We start from the raw sequence: 26500 nt of genomic DNA on the forward strand, positions 1-26500 counted from the left end.
ATAAATATATTTCGTGTGAAACCTGGGTAATGCCAGTAAACGACCGATCCAGAGGTCTTTTAAAAGTCTTTTACAAGACGCTTCTCGAACTATATTTCCACGTTAGTCTACAAAACTATCAATCGTTAATACCTTTAATAATTATCTCGAACCTTGTCGTTAATATTCTCTGGTAACAAGTGTATATTACAGAGACAGCCGCAGATTAATACGAAATGAACGCGAACCATGCAAAACTAGTTGCGTATACCGAATGGCGAACCAGAAACCTACTCTCAACTACCATTCTTCCGCTATCGCGTGAAACGCATGTAAATAAATCCCGAGACAATTCTCCACGAGCGAAAATTACTTTTGGACATTAAATTCGCAAGATAATTACGCGCACAAATTTTCCAACAGGTTTGGGAACGTGTGTCTCGTGGTGCAGATCGATGCATACTTCTACAGTGCTGATTCGCAACCTTGCCCTGACTACAGGCTGAAGTAATTCTAAAATAGTGTGAACACGCGATTACGATATTTCGGAACAATTCTTCGACGAGACGATCAATTAACGCCAAGTACACTTCTTCGTGCGACGAAGTGAAATGATTCTAGACGAGTTATGGAAGAGAAAGGTTAACGAACAAGGGTGTAATTATAGCACTTTGTAAAGAGACGCGAATACTTAATGCTCTATTAATCAGAAAGAATTGACTTTTCCATTCATTCGATCGAATTTTTTCAGTCTACTTCAGGAAGCGAGTATCATGTTTCAAAAGAAACGATGTAAATTTAATATGCTGATCGCTCGGTAGATAACAAATTTTGCACCTGGAGATTCACAGAATTTCCAGACTCGCTGACGAAAGATATACAGTTAATGAGATAAATAACGTTGGAATAACAACCGGAATAGAATTTAAAATTAAATATTATACAACGATCTCGGTTCTCTGCATCGATTAAAGATAAGTCAATCAGGATTCTTTCGATTTAAAAATGCCGGCCTTTGAGAAGTAAAAAAGGCTTATCTTGTAATAACGGCTTGATATTTCGGCATCAAATGTATAGGAAGAAACTTTGGAAATTTTGGAGATTTGTAGCGTAGCGAGCTGTGCCCCAACTGCCATCCAAAAAAGTCGCAAGGAACGGAACGAAACGTCTTGTCCGTGGATCGTTCTCAGGAATGATAAACGGTTTGGGCTGTTCCGTCGAAAATCTCTTGACTGCACAGTCGTAGCTCGGCCAGAGCTGACCCATTTGGCCGGCGTTTCCACAGCGTGATACCGCTTAAGCTCAATTTACGTAATATCGACGTAACCGAGGCAAACTGAAGGAGAACTAAGACGAGACAGCAATGGGAAGATAAAGACGATGTGGTAGATCGGCGAGTGGGGACGAAAAAAGACGCGGAATAAATAGAACAAGAAGCTCAGGGCCTACTAACGTGTACGTTCTTACTATTAATTTATGTTTAAAGTGAGAAAAGAAAGCGAGTAACGATCGTTAGAAAATATCGTCGTGTAAACGTTCGAACTGTGAAATCATCGACATAGATTTGAAACAAGGAAAGATGGAAAAAGAGCAATTACTCGCACTCAGAGGGATACTCGGGCAAAGATACGAATAGCCGAAGGGGAAGCAGAGAAAGGCTCTGGTGTTTCGGTAGAAAAATATTTACATCTTGGGGAATAAAGAAGGGGACAATAGTGCGCTGGAAAATGAAGGAAAATAAAGTGGAGGGCAGAGGCGAAAGACGCGACTCGGGAAAACAAAACTACCACGAGACACCTTAAGAAAAGGAAGGGAAAGAGATTTACAAACGGAGATGGTTCAGAGAAGGGGAAGAGAAACAGTGGCGGAAACGAAGTAAATGAAACACGAAATATAGGAGAAAAGAAACGGACTGTGAGAAAAGAGGGTGGGAAAGGGAGTGGGAAAGGGGGAAAAGAAAGCCATTGGAGAATCAAAAGGATCCAGAAACGACATCGATGTAGCGTGTCATCGTCGTTGTACGTGAACTTTCGGATCTCAAGTCCACTTCCATTGCGATGCCAACAGCGTTAACTAAATATTTCAGGATACTTTTGGATGCCCCGTAGCACGTAGGTGCACGTACTTTGCACCGATTTTCGTCTCTTTCGTCGACGAAAGCATCTCGAAATCGTTCGCGACGACGTTTTTGACGAGGCCCGTTGTTTTCCCTTTCGCCCTTTCGCCCTTTCACCGCGAAAGCCTCACGAATTTACGGGACGTCCTCGTGATTCGAAAAAATCCCTTGCCCTCGCTCTAGTACCACTTACCGGCTTCGTTATTCCAGACCGCACGAATCGAGCCATTTTGCAAAGGAGAGCGCGTCTCGTGCCGAGTATCCGAATGTCTCTGAACACGAACGGTCTCTTCGCGTTCTCCAACCTGATACCTTTAGCCAACGATAGCCCGGGGGATGAGGAATATCGAAACGCCCTCGGAAGGTTTATCGCCAGCACCGTCTCTATCTAGTATACCTATTTAAATGAAAACAGAGTTATACGGACGGTATCCTCGATACGTGTTCGGTTTGCAAATGTCGTCACTTGTTCCCATTGATCGCTTTGTTACGTCTGTTACCCTATAGTAATTATCAATCATCCTGTAAACATCGTTACCTGTCGGTAATTAATCAGGCGACCGCGGACTTTTATACATTTATGGAAAATTTACAGATGCAAATAAATCGTTATACTATTTAGAAGACCAATCAAATCTCTATTTTCTACTCGTCCTATTCCGTTTATGAAAATATAAATTTGAAAAAATAGATATCCATAGCTTGTTAGTCGGTGATGTTTGCCGTTTTCCTGCTAACGATAAGTTCTCCGTTACCTTTTTATGAAACTCCTGCCGTCACTCTTTTAAAATCAATCAGCACAGTTGCATCGCTTGCAGGATGGTTTAGTACTCGTACATGTACATGTACAGACATGGACACATTCTGCGGATTTAATAATATCGATTCCCTATCGCTTGTTCACTTTGAACGAGTTATTAACAAATAGGTTGATAATCGAGGATTACGATAACAATTAATTCATTCTATAATTCTGTCATTTTACGCGAGATAATATCGTTCTATCGAATCCGTGATTCGAATCAACTCGGTCGAGTTACCGATTACGAGCAATTTCGACTATAAAAACTATCGGTATAGCTTCGTTTGGTCGAATGTTTTTAAACCGTTGCAACTTTTCCTTATGCTTGTTTAAGAGGTTAAAATGCATATCCACGTGAAAATTGTTGATCGTTTAACCTCGTAAACGATAAGCTGAGTACGCGTTTTCCATAGTGTGGACTGGATGACTTCACCGAACGATCGAGCCGTCCCTTTACACGTTACTGTTATCGGATCCGCGCTGTCGTCGAATCATATGTCGACATATCGCTGTATCTCAAACATATACATACCCGTTATCCTTTCAATTACATCCGCGTGAATTAAAATTATCCGGTGAAAGAACGCGATTGATGATATACGCTGTATAACGCAACTTGCACGGTCAACGAGTCAGCTGAATAGGTATGACGTTAAGTTCTCGACGAATTTTTTCAAGAGGCGGATCGCTAAAATGGCCGAGGAGTTGCGAGTTCTCTTTAGCTTTCGTTCGAGAGAATCTCCGAGAAGAAGTCGCGTTAATTATTATCCATTAATGGTGCAGCGATTCGAGCAGAATCCCGGATTATGGAACGTCTTGATGAAAGTTTCGGAGGCGATTCTACGCGAATTAATACGGTGTACCAGGGGGACTACTTCCAGCGCAGACACTTTTTCTTTTACCGTGTCTCGACAATCTCAAATTAGCAGCACAAAAATTTCATTCAAGTGGATGCCGTTTCCTTTTTACCGCATCTCTTAAACGGATGAAATTTGTTTCGAGCAACTACAAAGAAGCTTGGAATTACATTAATTAAAATATTTGAAAATCGCGCTAATACATATGTGCAAAGAAATAAAATTGTAACCATTGAACTGTTTCGTTATATAGAAATATTTGGATAATATCGTCGCTAAGATTTTTTCAATACGACGAGTAATCTTTTTTCCGGAACAAAGACATCGGGGACTCGAGTTCCTACATCCGGTTTTTCGTTTCTTGTCGCGCTAGATGGAGCGTGCTGCGGTGAAATGGGACATCGAATAGAAAGGTGGAAATACAGCGAGTTTGTGAACTAGTATAATGTAGAGGGTCGATGTGAAAGTAATGGAAGTTTCTTCAATACATAAAACAGCGAAAAAGAAAGAAATATTCTACTCTGTCGAAGATACATCGCGCGTCAAAAATATCGTCTCCGCAAAAAGTTCATGAATCGACATCCCTATATACTTTATTTTAGAACAAGGTTACACGAGCAACGTCTACCACTTTCTTAGCTTTGGAAATTTTCATGCAACTCGAAGTATCGAGCACGAAAATTTCTCAGTGAGACTTTCGCCTGAACAGTCACAAAATGTTTCATACGTTACGAAACTTAATTAAGTATCATTCCCTTCTTTCTTTCCTTTCGTTGTTGTTGTAAAATTCTTACAAATTCTCTAAACGTATCGAAACCTCGGTAAAATCACTCTTCTACTTTATCTTTAAACATAATTTTGATACTAGGTTCTAGCATCGTCGTAGCTTGCTTTACTTTTTATCGTCCACTTTTTATCTCTTAAATGGCGTTAATTTAATCAACGGTCCGCGACACACGCACGAAATGCGACGTTTGAACCAATTACCGATGTAACGATATCGTGGAAAAATAATTCGCGCGAACGACTCTCACTTGGTGCTCTCTGCCAATCGTGACTCGTTCTCATTAACGAATTTCGCGAGGTTGCCGCTAGTTAGTACGCGTGTGCCTCTCCCGGATCTCACAATTGCCCGGGAACAAACTCAAGGTTACAAGTGCGTACTTAACTGGAAAATGAACAGCATGATTGCTAATTAAAGCTCGCAAGTTTTGATGACGCGCGTCAACTATGGATTCCGTTCAAACATTTCAATCGTTCGAACAATCGAAAGTTACTCTCGACTGTTCGATATTTTTAGCTGGCACATTTTTTTGAAACGATACGTCAATTTTCCAAATTCGAAATAACGTCTCGATATTTCAAAGGCTCGTTCGTTTCATTCGTTTACGAGAGACCCAGGCTGTTTTCTGCCTATGTAAGATCCTTCGATCTTTGAGATTCTTTAAACATTTTTTAAGAAAGACAGGTAAGAACGAAAGACCGTGAGATTCGACGAAGTTATAAAATTTGTTTCGCATCGAACTAATTAAACTAAATGGTGGCGAAGAAACTCTAACGCGTGGAATGCTGTTCAATTTTGCGTTAAAGAAAGACAAAGCTGAGTTAAATAAATAGATTTCAAAGGTTATTTAAATTGCTAACGTTTCACCAGAGTACAACTACTTACTACCATGTTTAGCAAAAGTTGCTACGTTATTAAACGATATTGTATCAGAGAATACGGACATCTTACAAGCGATCCAAGTGCGAAGTAGCTTTATATAACGGCGATAATCCTCGTATAACATTGTACTCGAGTTACATGGAGAGTTCCATATCTGAGTTAAGAAAACAACCACTGAAATTTGTATAAACCTTCGGTGTCTTCGATATCAATGTACATCAATATTTTATCATAATCAGTCATTTTCTTAGTCAGTTTCTTAGATGTTTTTAATAACATCTGACACCATACGATTACATCCACTTGATATCGCTTTTTTCAATGAGAAGAGTAGTAAAAACATAAAATAGCGGTAAAATAATAAAAGCGTCGACGGGAGAAAATTTTGCATACACCACTCATTGGGCGTGCAAGCACTTGTCGTGTGACGTGAAAACGCCTTCAAATTTTCTTGCGCCGTCCTCTCGAACGGAGAATACAGGATGAACGAGGCTCTGTCGACAGGGACGTTAATCGTTCCTGCAAACTGCTCGACGTGGTTGTTACAAGACGACCGGGCGTCGCATCGTCGAAGACGACGATAATCTCGCTCAAAATTCGCCAACGTCGACGGCTATTAAGTATGTTGGAGTTTGCGCGAGGCCTCTTTAGCACGGAACGCTCGGAGGCAACGGGCTAGCAGCGTTCAACGACAAACCGAAGCCTCAGGATAAGGAAGCCAAAAGTGACAGGAGCCGAGGCACATTGGCCAAGTGCCAAACAATCCTCTCCGAGCGGCGAGGCCAAAAAACGCGAAATAAAAAGAAGAAGAAGGTTTTCTGGAACTTTGTTTCCGTTCGTCCCTTCGGCCGTCGAACTCTAGTATCTCGCGAAGCATTAAAGATAAATAGGACGAACAACTGGACGTAGCGATCGTCCATGCGAGACAAGTAACGTAACGATCGTGACTGAAAGAGACGCATCTTTTACGTGTGTTCCTCCTTTCTTTGGTGCAACGAACGGTGAAAGACTAATAAATACGTGGACAAATTTCTTTAACTTTCTCGTAACTGATGCATATAAGAATCTGTTATGCCGTAAGAAACGGTGATCGATGCAATTCGAGATAATTTCATTCAGAGAACGAACTACGTGGAATTACGTATAAAAGTATGTAGTATTATTATGCTCGTATAAAATGATTTTCGTGGTACGCCTTACGATTCTCACAATAAAAAATATTCTACTTTGTCAATGTAAAAAGGTAGTGTAAGAAATATCGAAAATATATTAGAGTAATTTTCTCTTACCCTTTCGCAAACTCAATACCTAGAGATAAAGGATAACGAAAACTATTCATCGGAGAAACTAGGTTACCAATCGTGGTTGCCTGTAGTCACTGGCATCTGTCTTTTAGCTTAACACACGCAATGGAAGGACGAATTCAACAAGAACGTATCCTTTTTAGTCGAGTACATAAGATCTCGAGAGTGGCCGAGTTTAGCTCCAGCCATTCCGTTTCGCACGCTAAATATTCATGATACGAGACCGCGCGTATCTTGGCCATTGTTCTAGGCTGTAGAGTGGAAATACGGCGAAGTCACAGCTGGGTCGTGCAACAACCCCTTAGTTCTCCTTCGTTTCTTCGTCCAGCATGCTTCATTTCTATCATCCTATTATTACCAATCCCTCGTTTCTACGCAAAACATATATCTCGAGGCGTCTTGCATCTTGAGCGTTCGCTATAATTCCGACATCGATGCATCCATCAAGGCCTGTTTGTTCATTTTTTTATCTTTTTTTTTTTTTTTTTTTTGCGCCATCGAACTTAATTAATTTTGCACTATCGAAAGAAATCATGTTCGTATAGTCGCGTACTTTAAATAACGAAGAAAATCGTAGCTTACGGCGGTTCACAGTGGTACTTGGGAACAACAAGTTCACCGGATAGGGTGATAATGAAACTTTGCCCAATTAATTGCTTCACATTATACAAGAAGTACGCGTTTATATAGCTTAGGTACATATTCACCTCTGTAGAGTAAGTACGTGGAAATGTAAACAACGTATTGTGTGGTTACGTAATCGATTATGAAAGCCTGTTAGCTTAACACGGTCTAAATTACAAAACAGTTTCGACGATAATAGTAGCTACTACCTATACACTTGTCAAGGAGCACTTTGAGTAGCGTCAAGTAAGGGGACAAATATTTGAGATAAATGGGAAGATCGCATGCCGCGTACGCTGACTCATTGTCAGCGTTAAACTGAGCCGTAACCAATTTTGTTTTTCTTCGATGTATGCATATTTAACCGAACGTTTACGATTACGATAATTAATGATTATTGAACATGTGCATACTTGTGCCACGCGTAGATTCATAAATCAGCTGACATAATGTAATCTCGATCGCTTGACATTATCTAGAACAGAATTTCAAGATTAATATGTATCCTACCGGAATGAAACGGTAGAATATTTCTGAATGCATTATACTAATTATAATGCAGGGATATCGTTAAGAATTGTTCGAGATAATATTGCTCAAATGTCCGTAATATCATGGTACGCTATATATATATATATATATATATATATATATATATATATATGGTATACACAAGCGTATCTATTAAATTTAAAAAGAAAATCATTGAAATGCACTTTATTAATTAAATTTTTATGCTTTATGAATATATGGAAGGGCCGACTTTTTTCTTTTAAACGGTTCCCTATATTAATACCATCGTACTATTAATAAAAAGGTGCTTGTGAAAGCAATCGAACGAATTATTTTGTTACACGGAAACTAATTGTTTTCGAGAAGCAACCTGTCGTTATGACTTCTCATCGATGAGACTTTTATTCGAAAACGACGAAGATTTGAGAAAAAGCTGGACAGTAGTGCGATGGAGTGAATAACCACGAAAGGAACGAAAAGATATTGCATCTATGGGTTTTTCGCTGTACAGTGCATTCGAACATGAAACAATACGAATAGATACGAATAGATACGAATAGATACGAATAGATAGACCCAATACAATACAGTTTATTTTCAGAAAGTCACTGCGAACCTGAAAAATTTACCGACTTCGTTTTCCGTCGACATTTTTCATACATAAACGCAACTATGTTCTTCGTTGTGCTGCAGCTAAATTTATCTATCGTACACGCATTCAAAATGTATACTAGTATATATTATAAATAACATTTCAACAAATTTCGTAGTTTACATGTACTTGTAAACGTACGTATTGCACGTAATACGCGTATGTTCCGAAATTCGGCTCGAAATTATACAGAGTTTTACATCAGTCCGAATCTATTCCAGATCCAAACTTTTTTTAACTAAATAAAATCAAAGCGTTTATCGAACCTTTCTTTATCTTCAATTTAACAATTTTACACTAGTGACAATAGTAAGAATAGATTGTTTTCAAATTTCGATAGTAGCGTAAGTATATGTAATCAAATATTATTTCAACTTATTTCCAGAAGCAAAAATCTGTTTTACAATATTATTTTAAAAAATGTTTAATATTAAAATGGCGATAGATAATAAACAAATTTCTTCACTGATCAAATCTGCTTGAGATACGAAAGGAGCGTTCATAGCGAGCTCGTTATCACTGTCTAAACTCGAAGAGCTCGTTGTAGAGTATAAAGGCAACTTGTACGCGTTCTCAGCTGGCATGTTGTGGGCGTAGAAAAGAAAATCGGTCCCAAACGTGCGGTTTCACGATCGCGTAAGATATTAAGTCGATCTCGGCGGCTTTACGATCAATCATACAAGCTGTTTACGTTAGAGCTCACACGCGTTCCGTCGGATTTATGACACGTCCCAGAACACTCCGGTGTTATGGCACGTTATAAATACTGCAAGTGTGGGATAAAAGTTCTGTCCGCTCTCCTTTCTTCTCGTTCTCGATCAAACGTTTTTTCTTTCTTATAATCTGATTTTATCGCGTTTTATAAGGTGTGCCGTGTCCGTGATTTAAAAGCACGAGAAAATCAAAAAAATTCAATTCCGCTCTTTATTTGCCTAAACGGACAGAAGTTTTGCAACCGCACGGTAAATGTTCTATCGTACCGTTTAAACGATCGTTTAAACTCACAGCCTGGTCGAAACGAAACTGTTACTTTGGTCTACAACGACCGGCTCTCTTTTTTAGCTCCCTCTTACTTCCTGTTCAAATATTGCTTTTGTCTTTATGGCGCAGAGAGAAATTCACGGATAGAATTGTTTTCTCTTGGCATTTCAAACACTGTACACTTGCCGAACGTAATAAGGTCCTACAGCAGTTTTTCGTACTTTTGGCAATTATGTAGAAAAGGGCACGTTTTAACTTTTTCCTATACACGATACCGTCGTATTTTGGCCTTAATTTCTTCGAAATTCCCAAGAAACTACTCGCAATTCGATCTATATTGCGATCACACTCCATTCTCGAGTAAGAGAGCGCGATTCTCTACAGTCCAATGTACAAAGTCCGAAAAATTTTTAATATCGTGTAACTAAGAAAGAAAACTGTCAGGGTTATGGGTCTGGGATGTATACGATCGCCGTTAGGCGACCGGCAATGCCCAGCGTGAAATAACTTCCAACGAAGCTATCGATATATGAAATCATTTCACTATTTCTTATCCGTCCGTTTCTCGCGTACATACCGATAATAACAATTAGAGTCAACAGATACGTATACACACAGCCCTCCCCCTTCCCCCAACACGTAATCTAACGATAACCACGCATGATTTTACTTTTTCAAGTTATACGCAAAAATAAATAATGAAAACTGTTTGGAAGTATATATATAAATAACGATAAATGGCGGTAATCGAATTTACGATACACTTACAAAGTGGTCTAACGTAAAAAATAAGCCGTGCTAGCGTTACTATTTGCGACCGCCGTAAGGTCCATTCTATAACCCATTCATTTATCTTTTTTCATTTATATTAAAAATGATTAGCATCGATAAATTAAGCTTACGTTGGAGTGTATAAAAATGCGGTCACTTGTGACTATTTCGGAAACGAAGGCCAAGCGGTGCTTAGAATGTTAATCCGAACAATTTCTATATAATTACCGTACTTTGTTCTACGTTTATAAGATTTCTCTACACAAGAATCCTAAGATTATTTTACAAATATATATTTTTACAAATATAATTCAAAAATATAATCTAGGTGGAGAATTGTTTCATTAAATATCGTCCTGGTTAAATTCAGGTGAAATTTCTTTCGGAACGAATAAATTGTTATTCGATCGTACGTAACTGCAGAATTTTCCTTTTTCCTGATACTTGTTACGATTTAAGGCTGTCTGGAAACGTTATATTTCCATTCTTCGTAAATAGCTTTTCTACGCTCGCGATATTGCCTTATCTGAATACGAAAATGTGTATATACACGTAGTCTCGCAAAGTGGTATTTGGAAGGGAATCTTAATATACAGTATGCGTATCCTTCGCGCTATCGGGATATTTCACGATACGATAAACGTTTCACGCATGTGTAGCAAAGTATCTAATCTCATAAGCCCCTTTAAACCTTGATCCCAAAATTCTACATCTCCTTAACCTATATCGAATGGGTCTAGCACATTCCGACTTAAAGTTCTTTAAACCGATCATCTAGATTTTCTTAAAATTTCCTTCGATGTTTTGTGGCATGGTGAAAGGTATAGTGGGCACATACCGTGCGATACTCAGAGAATATCCACAAATGGAGCACAACGTTCTCTTTAACTCTTAGCTTCCCTTCCCCCTCTAACTCTGTTCACCTGAAATCTTTGTGCATTGCTCTCTGCACTCTTTGCAGTTCTTTGTAGCTCTTCCTCTCTTTGGCACAATTTCCACTCCGGCATTCTAAAGAACTCTTATTCGCCACTTCATTCAAACGTCTCACTCGACGCTAACTTACAAATTCTCATACGACCCTATCCATCGCGCAATTAGTTGGCACACTTCACACAGCGTGTGAATTCTTTCGATTCTGCAGAAACATATAGAGATTTATTAACGTTCTGGGAATTTCAAATAGTTCTATTTAGTTTATTTTATATCGGAGACTAGAAAACTAGAATTTACTGTACGAATTTTACTAATCAAACCGTACCAACTTGTACCGTTGCGTACAAATGTACAACTTACAGCTTTGACACTTTCGTGCAAAAAGGTATCTATCTTATCTGCAGGATATTGTAGTCAAAATAACCGAAATATATATGATGTAAAAGAATATTCTACAAGATGAAACGAAGAAACGTTCTAGTAACATAAATATGTATATGTAAAGGAAAGTGTACTGAAACGAAGAAGATGATATCATCGATCGTGAGATTCGACACTGTTCAAGTGTTAAATTTCAATTTCACAATTTACATTTTCTATATCGATCGCTTCGTTCGGTTCGATTGATATAACAGGCCAATAAATAATTATCGATTATATTATACGAAGGGATATATGGGAGTGAAAACTAGGAATTTAATGGTACCTACGTTGCAGCCAGAAAAGTAAGTAGAGGATGGACGCGTATCCTGATGTAATACAATATTCCATTCTGCAGGTAATAAATAACCGGGTTAACCGTACCAAAGAACGTAATATTTCGCTGTGAAAGCCGCGTCCAGGGCATGGTTTAAAACAGGGCTGCGCAATTCAAATTCTGGCACGAACTCAACTGTAATTGAATTTACAGCGGTCGAACCTCGGAAGCTTGGCTCGCGGTATTATTCTTACGCAAGCGCGTCGCTACGAATATTGTCGATGACACCAGAAAAGAGAGGCCAACTTTACTAGGGATTATTCTAATTCAACCACTATTCATTCAATCCGTTACATCATCCTCGTTGCTCTGGTCGAAGGCTCTGATAACGGAATAGAACGAGTCAGTCTTCACGTGTATATCAAATATGTATATAGAGAACAAGTAAAACTTATCGTACGACTGATTACTATGGTAATATATGCTATCGCGCAAACTTATATTTCTATGGAAATAGAATTTTTTTACCTATTGAATAAAAATTATTACGAGTACGCTACTTTAGGTATTTTAAGTATATATTCTTGTATGTTATACGCGGTCGATGCGATTTTGGATCTTTAAGTTTTGAATAAATACATAGAAATCTACAGTCTAGTCGCAAATATGTGCACTAGTTCACCACAATTACTTAGATTATCGTACGAAATAATGGAAAGTTGATAATTCCGATAATTCTGCTAGCTAACGTCGAAACAAACCACGGTGATCAACCTACTGTAAAGGACCTGTTTATTTCACTTATAGCTGAGAAATCAAATGATCCGGAGATAACATTTTTAAATAAAAATTACTATTACGACGTTGTGATATTCTGTAGATCTATAGGTATAGACAGGGTATAGTAGGTCGATAGGATGCAATGGCGAAGAAGAAGAGTCGGAAGCAATCCGTAAAATAGGCTCGCTATTAATTTGTCGAGTCGCGGTGCGAGATAGAAAAATTCTGATAAACTCTTTTTTCTATGGTCTCTTGTCACGTAAGATGCATAAACCGAGCGTGACCTATGAACCCTTTGTACACCCTTAAATCAAGACACAATGGGCTTGTAATTCGCTTTATATCGGGTCTAGAATCTCACGGGGATACAGGTCGTAGGGGAAATGTTGACATGCATGGACGCTCGCCTTAAAGAAGAACAACAACTGCCGGAACATGCACAAGTTTCAGAGTGGCGGTGCTTACCGAGACAAGAAAGATCTTGTTTTACAACGACGCAAAGGTAACTCCGTTTTGTCATTCAGCAGCTGCAACCTGTTTCGGTCTTTGGCTATCGCACACTTGGCTTCAAGCTGCAGTTAATTAAAGAACATCAGTTACAATTACAGTTACAGTTAACTTGAGATTCGAGAAAACTCGAAGGAAATAGAGTACTTTAGAGTTCTAAATTAAAGAATTAACTGTAAGTAAGACGGCTGGACGTAATCTAGAAAAATGTATTTTTTTCTGTTTTGCATACATGGCATTTTATGTGGTGCAATCGGTATTGAATAGATGCTGATTCGATGTTTATCGCCTCGTATTTTAGACGTTATTACGTGGAAATTTACGTGGAAAACATGTCGCTTACAAGCTCGGCATACTTAAGAACGTATCAATAATTTGACTTTAAAAAACCATTGCGATAAGAGATTTGTCATTAAGAAATGTAATTATTAATTCTTTTCAAAAGAAAATTATTTACTTTGATTCGTGACTAGTTCGATGAACACTGTAAGTAAATTTGTTTAATTAGCGATTAAAGGACAATAAACATGTAACAGGATACGGCCGACTATATTCAAATATTATTTATCCAAATTGTGAAAGGATGTTGGCTAGTGTTTTATGGGATATGGTATTTTAGAGTAATAATTTTAGTATGATTTCTCTGAGCAGAATTTTACAGTATCCGCGAAGGAATGTGGCGCAGTTTCGATCCCGGCCACGCGTTGAAATACGCCCATTGTTTCGAGGCTCTCGTCCGTAGGGGGTTCGGCAGTGAAATTACGAGCGGAGGGGTCAGCCGTTTAAAGCGGTGGACGACAGTACGCTTCTGAATAAAGTAAGACATGCATTTCGCCCTATAAATATTAAGTCGTAGCACGTTGCTCCGATATACAAGCACGTGAATCAGATTCTTTCAGGCATGCCTGGAATTTGAAAGAGTCGAGGGGGCCAGCAGACTGCATAGGCCAGTGGCTGAGAAAAATCATTGGCGAATCCAAACGTCCGTCGAAACGATGTTTCATCCCGTCTTCATTGGCCAGCACCCTTTTCTTTCTCTTTCTCTTTCTCTTTCTCTTTCTCTTTCTCTTTCTCTTTCTCTTTCTCGCCCGCCTTTTTCCTCTATACCCGGATTTCTCTCTTCATTTTCACCTCTTTTCTCGTGCCAGCGTATGCGTGCCTGTACGTGTGTTTTTTTCCGCGATTTTTTCCCTTTTCAACTCTACTCTTGCCACGCTCTTTTACCCTTTCGCCTCTTTTTTCATCGAGTTTTCCTTCCGTTCTCTTTGCGCAGCGTCGCTTTAAACTGCACCACCTCGCCGTTTCTGCTCGTGCCTTTATTGCACCCGCTTGTGCCCTGATAACCTGTACTCGTTTAAGATCGTATCGCGGAATTAAGTTCGATTCAAGCACGTGTACTTAGCGCTTCTCCGGCCGCGATAAGATCCGTGTACCTTCCCTTTCTCCGTGCTGTTCCCCGCGCTTCGCGTTTCCGTTACTCTCTTTTCGGACGTGTTCCCTGCGTTTAAATAGCTTCGTTCTCCACGACGACGATTCGCTCGGAAGCAGATTAAAAATTCTACGCCCACTGGGGAATGCTCTTTTCGCCTGACCGCGAATGTATCAGCTAAATTGCGATTACAGCGTCCAATGCGTTGCACGTTCCACGTACATTGCACACTAATCTCTTACCTTGCATTTGCTTGGATTTTCCTTACCTTTTCGTCTGACTTACCTGAATCAACTTCGCCTCTATCCGCTGTTACGCGTTTTCATTTGCGCCGATTCGTCACACCGTCTACGCTAGTTCGCCGCGTCCAGACTGTTTCCAGAATATTTGCCGAGCCATGAGTTTTGCCGATCGTGGCATGGAAACCGGGCCAGGTACTCTTACCACGCATCCACTCGAACCTTATGGAATTCCTATATCGATCGTTCGGTATCGGTCCACGAGTAGGCAGCTACATGGCGTCTCGTTATTTCCGCAGGGAACGTCGAGATCTTTCTTTTTGCCAGAAGAACGTTTCTAGGGATGTTGGTGCCATGTCACGGAATATACTTGTAGATCGTTGCACCCGAGGTATCTGAGAATCTCTTCAATTTTTGCGCTACGTTTGTAAGGCTGTGCAGCACGGTGCACGGTGTGCGATGCACGGTGGCCATCTAACGGTTAACACGCTAGGATACAGGTAAACTCGAGACGAGTCGATTATTTTGAAAGCCTCTACTTCGTAATGTGACGATGGAAAATTTGAAAAGATTAAGAAAATTCGACTATGATTGCGATACAAAGCAATTTGTATATCGTTAATACGAATTAACAATGCTCGTATCCTTTATAATATATGTATATTGGAAATGTTCGTATCGTTAACACAATTAAGAATGGTCATCGTATTGTTAGCGGTAAGAAATACACGCGGATGGATAAAAGCTGCCAATACGATATAAGCAGTTTAGAATAATTACAGTGTGGATGGATTCGTAAATAGAATTAGAACAAGACGATGAATTAAATACAAAGGATCGTTGTAAAGTGGCATCTTTAACGATCTTTCGTCGTTTCAGCGGCAGTACGGCTTGTAAAACAACAATCCTATAAGACGACAGCAATTTATGTAGTACTGTAGTGTCTTAGATCTCGAAAGGGGATTAAGAGTGCCAAAGAGGATTTCATTAATCTGATTGCAACGCAGATCCGTAATCTGACAAATATAATTCCGATAATTTAAGTGGATAATGTAGATTGCTACGGAATAACATATAATTCTGAAACTCGTCAACAGGTGTGTTAATTCGATGAACGAAATACAAATTATTTGCAATTATTCTCACCTTCGGATAATAAAACTTCCATTGCTAAATCCAGTATGGTAAAAATCCATTTATTCGAACTCTTCGCTGGACAATTTATATAATTGGAGTTTGTGTTGTAACAATTTACCAAATTTTCTCTGCTACCTGTTATTTTTCGTTTACATAGAGTTGAAATCGTGTCGAAAATTTGAGTCGGCGAAAGATCAGTCAGCATTAATCGAAGTTGTTTTGCGATTAACGGAAATCTACTGTGAATACTTGCCAGACTACAAATATCTACAGTTTGTAATAATAAACAAAAAAAAAAAAAACATAAGCTTTCGTAATACCTTGCTCGTCGTAATCTAATTCGGTTATTAATTTGATCCACGTCGACTTTATTTCGTCGTGGCACACAGGGTCACTCACTGTCACTTCGGCCGAGCTCGGTTCTGTTGAACCCGCGATAACGAGTTTTTCAGCTTGCAACGCCAGCTTCGGTTCGTCCTTAACTCGTTAACGGGACGTTCCCTCGATCGACGATCGTAAATCTCGATATCGCGCAGCCGTCCGCTACCTTAATTACAAGGCACACCGCGCGGGAGTTATGGCGAAATTACGTGAGCTCTCCGGAGATTCGTGGCTTATTGCCGCGGCGTTCGTCGTCGTGTCTCCTCTCTTTCCGCGGAGTATGAATTCTCGTCCTCTTCGCTACCAGTTTGTCCGACGTATTTGTCGATCGACTAAAGTTCCACGGCCGCTACTGTGGGGCCACATCGACGTCTTTTCCTTACGGACAGCCAATTTGTAGGCAGATGAGCGGGAACAAATGTGCTCTCCCTGTTGCGCCGTGTGTTTGTCACGGAACGTTAGTTTTTGCTCTTTTCGAGGTAGAGTCTCAATAAGAGGTAAAGGAATGAAAACATTTCCATTCGACCAACTATGTTCTCGATCGTACAAAGAGACGAATTGCTGATTAGAATTTGATCACTGCTCCAACCGGGCGAGCTTTGTCCGACAAAGGAGCTTGTACGAAGAAGGTACGGTCGTAGAAAGGGGAGGAAACAGAATGAAAAGATCCTCGTTTCATTCTGAGACCGTTAGCAAAGGACCACCTTTATAACCGCATAATATTGGGAGATCTACGTTTTAAACGCAACGCTACGAGTTAATAGATAAAATAGTTTGTGGTGTAAGAGCCTCAACGGCTTACTGGAAAAGTTTTTACCGTTTTATTTCAAATGTCTTATTTAAATGAGAGGACGGTTAGCGTGACGACGATTTCCTTGTCTTGGATCATCAAATCCAGGCAACTGATAACAGAATTCATGGTTACAAAAGGCCGTAATTTCCGTTGTTGTAATTATTTCCTCTCGTTCGTCGCGTTTGTCCTTTATCCGAGCCTGATAACAAACCGGCCCGATACTCTTTATACTTTTTGGCACAAGTTCGCAATGCGAAAGAACAATGTGTCGAGTTGAGAAACGCGCGTAAGCCATCCCTGCAAAATTCGGGTCATCGGGTCCTCGTTTAACCGAGGATAACCGCGACTAACCACGGATTGGCGTGGTCGAATGGCGTCACCAGCCTGTGAGTCATGTCGACTCCAGACAAACGGACATTAAAGCTATCGATAAGCGTCTACATGAGAGGATTCTATAGCTATTGGATTTTCCTTGGCCTAAAGAGTTAGCCAGATTAACCGGCAAGCGAAATCCATTCCGTCGGTGATCGACAACAGGTGCGAGATTTGCTCGGCGAAAGGATTGTTGCTGGCATAGCCGGAGAATGAGAGCTAGAAATCCAAGTGAAAGAGGTTGAATTGGAATACGTTCGGTGCATTTGAGTGAACCCTGTGCGCGTCGTACGCTGCCGAGACAGAGGAAAATTTCAAAAAAATGGAAGAAATTAAATTTTTCCTGTGTTACCTTCGAGGAATTCGAGATCAACGGAACGGTTGTGACACGCCTATTTTCTTTGAGCTTATTTGCCTTGGATTTTTAATATCTCGACAGCGTTTTGATTCGCGAAGATGGAGCAATTTCGATACAAAGAAGAATATCACGCGGAAGATCAACTTTCCTTCTTCTTAACTTCTTCGTGAATAACAAAATCTATTCGTTCGAGTAAATTTACTCTGTCTATTGATCGAGCAGGATTAAAAATTTAATGAAATATATCGCGCGAGTGGGAACAATCGAAACTATCGATTAATATCGCACGACAGCCGTAAGTCGACAACTCGTAACTTCCCGGTTCGTAAATATAAAAAGCAGGGGAAATTTTGATCGAGTCGCGAGTTAATGAAACCTGAATTGGAGACGCGAATGAGCACTCCATCGTCGTGTACATTGGTTAAACGTTAAAGCCGAATAAAGTTTAAATTAGGTCCATGCTTCCTGTGAAATCTGGATTAAGTGCAAAGTAAGTCCAGATTAGATACGTGGCAAACCTACGTTAAGCTAAAACTGGATCGAATTCAAACGAGGGATATCAAACTTTGTTTTATTTTATTCGTGATAATTTAATAGTCATTAAAAACACGTTCATTCGATAGCAGAGTTATCTCACATCGACTTTCAGATTTCATATCGTAGGTCTATAAGTTTGTAAGGTTGTATAAGGATGTAAGTTACTAGTCCGTAAAATTTCATCAAAAACGACTCAGCCGTGCAAATTTTAATATTAGGTCAACGAACCTATAAACATGACCCACATAAAAGAAAACAAGTTCTCTCGCGCAAGAAAGCGGTCAAAGTGAATTAATAACCTGCAGTCATCCGATGTATAATATTTCATTAAATTTGGGAAAGAAAATTTACTCATACGGCGTAGTAGAGATTACGTCGAATAAAGAAAATTTTATTCTTAACTTAAACTTATTTCAAAGCAGCAAACTTTATTTCACAGTAAACTGTTCATAGATATCTAGGTATTCCTTACAACACAACATCTTAACTTAACACGGCTTATGATTAATAGTTTAGGTCTTACATATGTATATAGCATATATAACAAAACTTAGTTCGAAGAACAAGTTCCGAAACTTTGGCAGAACTCCAGAAACACATTAAACAATTGCCTTCAAAACTGTATTACGTTTTCAAAGAGGTTTGTCTCTTGAAATTTAAAACAGGACCTTTGAATAATTCATTCCCTTTGCTGGTTATTTCCAATGACTCTATTTTAATACTTTTGACGATCTGCTGCTTTATCTGACGAACACGTAGCGGTAATTTAATTCATGGAAACTATTACGAGTTCCTTTGAATCGTTCTTCATTCGAGAGATTAGTCATATACAACTCTGCAACTTGTATTATGTTTAATATTTTAATAAACTGTTATTTAATTCAAGCTTGGTGACATTTTCCTAATTTCGTTCAATATAAAAAAAGCACGCTGTTTCCAAAGATGAAGACTAGGATTTGTAATATTTTACACATTTACCAGATCTATCGTTAAATCTTGGTCTATTGTAAAATATTGTATAATCAGCTATAGAAGTTTCTGATTTTCGAATCAACTATACTTTCGTAACGTGCGAAGGCTAACAGGATGATATTAAAATAGCAACATCCATGGCATCGAGGCTTAAAACTAGCGCGCTAGTTTCGCCAGACGAGACGAGCCGAGCCGAGCCATGACGAGCCTGTTAAATGCGCTCATGTAAAGCGCTGTTCGCCACGCACACGACCGATAACTTAACACGGTCACACATATGCGCTCATATACCGTAGTTGGTAGCTCGTGCCATGAACAGTTGCAGGAACTTTAATGAGAACTCTCTAGATATAGGTAATTAATTTACTCGGTCCGTTTATACCCGCTGTCATCGGACCATCTCTTTACACCAAAACACGATGGTGATTAGAAAACTATTTTTAGTATTTTCTTCTTCTTTCTATCATACTCTTCGATAATTTCATTATCGAACTTTGATCTTACGCTAGTTACATTTTTATACCTGTCTTTTTGCAGAATCATAATCGTCAAAGTGCGTCTCACTTCAAGGGGAGCTCCGCATATTTTCTAAAGTTTAGTTTTCTTAGCCCTCCAAGCTATCGAGTATTGTTTAGCACTAAATCAATTTGAATGACCTCTCAGTCTCGTATTTTTCTAGGAACATAACTCGCACAGATGATAATTATATAAATACTCATAGACCCATGGCTTCGAAGCTTTTTCGTAAAGTAACGCTGCCAGCGTGCGGATCTGAACTAGCATACACATTGTACTTATACTTAAGCCTGCTTAAATATATTTTTCTATTATACATTCATCCACGCATTTCCTCTCTCTCTCTCTCTCTCTCTCTCTCTCTATTACGAGATAAAACGTTAACAGTAATATTAAGTAGAACATCGTGTAACGAAACAATCGATCAATGAAAAATCCCCTTGTGAGAAAAATTGGAAATCAAGAAAACAAGTTAAAAGATATTATTACATTTTTTATTCAAAGATTAATATTTACGAAACAATTCGATGTAAATGGTCTTTCCTCGTATGAAAACAAAGTTATTCGGTTGTTCGATTAGTTTGGATAATTGTTACGATAAGTTGTGATAATCGAATTTTACCCTATGTACTTGTATCGATTAGCGGTTAGGTTGGGGTTGCCTTTAACAGCTGCCTTGAACTTTATTATTAAAATATCGTACATTTGCACATTTTGCACGGTAAAAATCTGTTATATCCACAAAAATTACTAAAACACGCGTAAATTAAACTTTTAATTGAAAGTGCTGAGTTTGAAGAATCATCGTTGTTCGCATATTCTCTAAAAACGCGTGACAGTGGGCGAAGCCAATGAAAATTCTTGACCGATCGTACGATCACACGAACGCCACATCAGAATATCAGCCCCTACCTAATTGTACTTTTAGGAACCATTTAGGTACCATCTTTTAGGAAAGGGCGACAACAAATTCGATAAACTCGTGAAAACGTTTATCCTCGTTGTACAGTGATCGAGATGGACCAGTGATGTTTCCCTCTTCTCAAAAAGTTCCCGCGTCGACCATGTTCCAGCCGAGCATGGCTACGTGTTTATCAAGCTGAAAGTTATCACGCAAATAGAAACGATCCGATCGGAGATTTAATTACACGTATCGAACATCAGTCGCTCAAACGTTGCAGATGAACAAGATTAAGGGAGGAACGCAAGCGAAATAAATAGGGCGAATGTTCAAGAAAGCGAAGAAACAAATTACAAAGTAAAGACTACTGGAAGAAAACGCGAAGGACCATCGGTAAAAAAATATGGTAAACCATGGCAGAGGATGGATTGAAAAGAAAGAAGAGAATAGTAGGAAAAAGATTAATAGCGTAGAAAAAGTTGGTAGTAATTAAATATGTTTAAACGTGCGAGACAAGTGGAATAAACGAGTAATACGATAATGTCAAACGGCTTACTTTCGCTATTACGTACGTACAATCAAACAACTGTGTAAATTGCTAAAGAATTCGTATATAGGAACATCCTTTTCTGTAACGTGGTGACTCGTATATATTTATTTCTGCTTTTAATCGATGCTATGCCATGATTGATCGGACCACGTACGATGTCCAGCCGATCAACGTTTACGAGGACGTCACCGTCTGATCCATTCGTCATTCTGATTTAAAGCTCGTTTAACGATGACACTACCTTTCCCAGCACCATCGTCGACAACTGATAATTTCTTCTGACGTGGACTACTTTATGGGCATAATAACTGTAATTTGATTAAATTCTAAATAAATGTAACAAATGTAACATTGTAAATAAATGTAATCGAACCAAACTAAAACAGTTTACGATCAATAAGAAGCATAAGTTCTCCGTCGAAAAGATAAAAATATCTTTTTCTGTCTTATTACGAAAGAAATAAATCTGTATCTGAATTAACGTATTTTCACGTTTTCATCTCTTTGTAAATTTTTTGGTTTCGCGTTCATCGTTTTTGAACGATGACTGTCGTTTACGACTGTTGCGATAGAGTTATAAATTCGCACAGAGCGACGGAATGAACGTTACTCGACAGATTTACCCAGCCAAGGATCGTTTCACCTCTTCCAGTAATCAATGTTATCGATCGGGTTACGCAACGCTGCTCTACCTCAACTACGTATTACGCTAAAGAGAATTTCCACAATAGAAATAGGATGTTCCGCGAACGTGGTTAATAAACACACCTATAAATTACCCATCCAACTATTACTGTACGGCTGTGATCACCATTTCAAATATCCATCGACGATATTTCCATCGGTATAAAGATGTCAATACGATATTTGTTTAATTCGTCTTTCGATTGAAATTCCATTGCTCGTCGTAGATTATGAAACAACTATCACGATCGAATACGTATTATTTGTATAATGTTATTAAACTTTACAGCGCAATAATCCTTTCCTATAATGTTCATACCTAGCAATCTATAAAATCCTTAAATTGAATGGTGAAAACGTGAACGAAATACCAAAGCTCATTAACGGAGACCCGTTACGAGACACATGCGCTTCAGTAAATTAAAAAATTTGCTGCAATCTCAGTTTCGATCGATCTTACAAACGTAGTGATAAGTAGCGTTTAGTGTATACTATTTTTTGAGAATTGTTGCCAGTTATTTTCGTTATCGTTCGCGTTTCAGTTTCCGTTTCCTTTTCCATTTTCGTTTCCGTTTTCGTTTCCGTTTTCGTTTCCGTTTTCGTTGGCGGCGAAATTGGTGTGTGAAGATTTGTATCCTAAACGGTTATTCATAAATTATATCAAATTTTCCAATTAATAAGTGTACATAGAAATGTGTATTTACGTTTAATCAGCGAGTGATTCTATACAACAGAATTATCGTACTCGAGTATGTTCGCTTGGTAGTGGGCCAGTTTCATTTGCAACGAAATCCGTTACGTTTTATCACGGTCCAAAGGGAATTGCTACAATATCAAAAGTGCATTCTGAATATGTATCAAATAATCACATCGCTGAATGGTAAATTGAACTTCGAATACCTATTCGGTCTTCGTGGTTATCTGTGTAATTACGATGCCAATTAGTCTGCAACGAACTAACTAGAACTCGTTTATCAGTATCAAGAAAACCCTTAATGCGATATCCGAGATTCGAGCGGGTTGGCGCTGTGAATTCGAGAAGTTGTAAATCAGCAACTAAGGCAAGCAGCAAGTTTAAACAGATGTTTAAACAATTTTAGAACGGTCCACGAGATTTTTGTAAACAACAGAATGGAAACAAACGTATTCACGGGATAGAACAGTACAGGCTAACATTTTGACAAGTTCAAGTAGTTCAAGTTAATGAATCTTGTGTTTTAACTGCTTCGTAATCTTAATTTCAATATTATTGTCCAAGTTACAATGCAATAGGTTGTACAGAATTACATCTAGCAAATATTACTACGCTTTAAATATAATTTTATAAATTCGAATAGTTAAATTTTAAGTTTTTCGTGGCAAATTACAATTATGAAGTAGAATAAATCGCGGTAGAATACAACGAAACAGAACAAATCGCGGTAGAATAGTGCTTTTCTCTAATAAGACTTTGTACAATATATCGATGAACGAGGAAGTCATATAGTTGTCCAAAATAATGAAATACATCATTGACGGGAGTAGCAAAAATTGATTAAATTACGTTTACGATAAATGCATGAGAAGCACGCTATGATGAAATTTAACAGCTAAGTAGAAGTATATCTCACAAGTACTGATTTGTTCGTTCGTCCGTCGTGTAACCCTAAATAGTAATTATTTGAAACCTGAACAGCGAAATAGGACACAGCTGACCATTGAAACGTTAATGTATCGTTGGTAACAACTCTCCGAATTTAGAATGCCAGAGCACATGTTACAGAGTATAGCTAGAATAGTGAAAAATAGTGGAATTTATCGCAACGATAAATTCAATCACCGACCGATCCAACTTACTATATGAAACTAAAAACATGATTCAGCTATGTAACGCGTAATGATTAAATTTGATAGCGATATCACGAGTGAGAAATTTTATATCATACGTATCGCGTGTAGCATCGTATTATATAACGAAACGACGATATATTTTGGATTTTAAATCAGAATTTGGACACCTTTATCTTAGTAAAGATAAAGGGTATTCAAGTAACGCGAGATGAGACGTGGATAGTAGCGAGCTTCGAGTGGAACACAATATCGAGACATGGTTGGTAGTGAGACGTGACGTGATCGGCCATGGAATAACGAGACGTCGATATCGACGATCCTTGGAGTTGGATACGCAATACCGATGACACATGAGAAATTGATCGCTGAGATTAACCATCTTGCTATCCTGGAACAGAATTTTAGAGAGTCACGAGAGTGGCAAAATAAGCAAATAGTAACGAATAAAAGATCCTGCCAATTACATGAACGTGTGATAAATATTGGCGAGTATCTTAAATATTATCTCGAATGAAAGACTGTACTTCCATCTCACATTGAACGAAGAAAGATTAAAATTTTGTACTGGCGCGTATGAAATTTTACAGAGATCGATATTTTATACATCTTCATAGGGTATACTCGGCGAAATTGACCGCGAGGACATAAGGAATTTTGTTAGGGCAAATAACTGGAGGATACTTATCGAATCAGTGATCGATACTGTTGATCGGACATTTCCCGCTAACGCGATCGATTTCATTAGTAATTTGGGAGAGCGGATAATTAGTTCAGGGATACACGATAAATATCGTCTGTTCTATCTTTACACAAGTCGATCGGTCCTGCTAATTAACGTCATTGTATGGCTTACGTTGCATCGATATCCTCGCGTTATGGTTCAGCGAACAGAATTCCCACAATGCAAATTACTGGCTGAAAGGGAAACAGTTCGGCACTGTAAACGGATGTGACGAGGATGCGCCTGTCATTGTCGATAATTTATCGTTAATAACGTAAGAAGCTGTTGCATAAGTATTTTCACCATTGCAGAAGGCAAACAGCAACTACAAGAAGTATTTGCACATGACCTTATTTTTCAATGAAGCGTTTCTTTATCAGTTTCATATTTATGGATCGACAAATTTTTGTATTACACACACACACACACACACATATATATATCTAATTAAGCTAAATAATAAAATAAAGCACAATTATGAGTGTATAATTATTAGGTATTTATTTATTGCATTTTGTCAATCATCGAACTCACAGGAACGTTTTCTGTTTCAAACTATCGCACTTCCCCCATCCCTCCCCCCGCCACCCATAGTGTTCTAACGATGTTGCATGAAATGAAATTTCGTCTCTTTGAAAAGATCGAATCCCCAATTATAAAGACAGGAGTGCGAAAAAGTGAGGTTCGCTTGTCATACACGGCTGCCAACTTCTGCCTTGTAATCCTGGTAATGTGAATTATGTTCGACAAAGCGTGTAACGTTCATGGTGTTAGGTAACGTAATTGCAGACTGGCGTTGATTAACGCCGCCGATCGAACGCATGTCACTGATCGATTGTGCCACTGATCTGTACGCATGCATCGATCAGCGAGTACGTTCAATCTTCCTTTAAACTAACGCAATTTGTGGCCCCCGTCCCTTCCATTCACATTCTGACGATGCTTCTGCGACACGGTAATTTCAATCGTCTCTATCGCTATGCGGAAAACATTGCCCAAGAATACTGCGTTCATCGACTGCATCCCTTAACTTCTCTAGACAGTGACTTGCGTACGTTCAAGAAAACTGAGCAATTCGGCAACGCAAATTTTATAAGAATATATACTTTCATGCGAAATTCTAATTGATTCATCGTATCCCTAACAATATGAATCGATTATCACGTTCTGTACACGACCAACGCGTACTTTAATAATTACATATTTTATTATTTATCGAGCCATTTAAAAATTTTATTAACACCGCTAAATCGGTTAACTTTGCGAAACAAAATGTAGAGAAAACTAATGCAATTATATATGTATAGAATAAGAATTCCCTTATGAGTTCTTTGCATCAGCTGCAAGTACTTTGGCACTAGAATTGCAAAAATTTCGACAATTTTAAAGAGTAGAATTAACCGATTTGGTCTGTGAACGGATCGATTATACTAGTGAATTTTGCGAGCTGATAAATAATAAATATCATTAATTGTTCCATAGTTTTCTAATCTAATATAAAACAGTCAATTATCCAAGTAATATTTACTTAGGTTATCTAAGAAGGCTTACAGAGTCTGTAGAGTATGACGAAGCAGATTTTCAAGGTAACAAGAGCGTAAAGTTGACACGATGGACGAAAACGAACGCCGACAGAAACGAACCATTGGTGTCTACCGAGCAAAATTATCAAATTTACATTCGATTTTTGGCATAGCGGCACGTAGCCGTTGATTGGCAAACAACAGAGCGGACATGTTGCGTCGCGTCGGTATCGCGTTCAATAGGAAGGCCGATGTTCCAGTGAAATTACAGGACGCGCAAATGAATCGGTGCAAGACCGTCGCTTATACAAGCGCATCGTTAACTCGTTTGGCTGAATGTGCCAATTTGACTGATAGTCGTGGAGATTCGGTCGG

Source organism: Bombus vancouverensis, chromosome 4 (assembly GCF_051014615.1).
Source record: "Bombus vancouverensis nearcticus chromosome 4, iyBomVanc1_principal, whole genome shotgun sequence".
In the NCBI taxonomy this organism is placed as follows: Eukaryota; Metazoa; Arthropoda; class Insecta; order Hymenoptera; family Apidae; genus Bombus; species Bombus vancouverensis.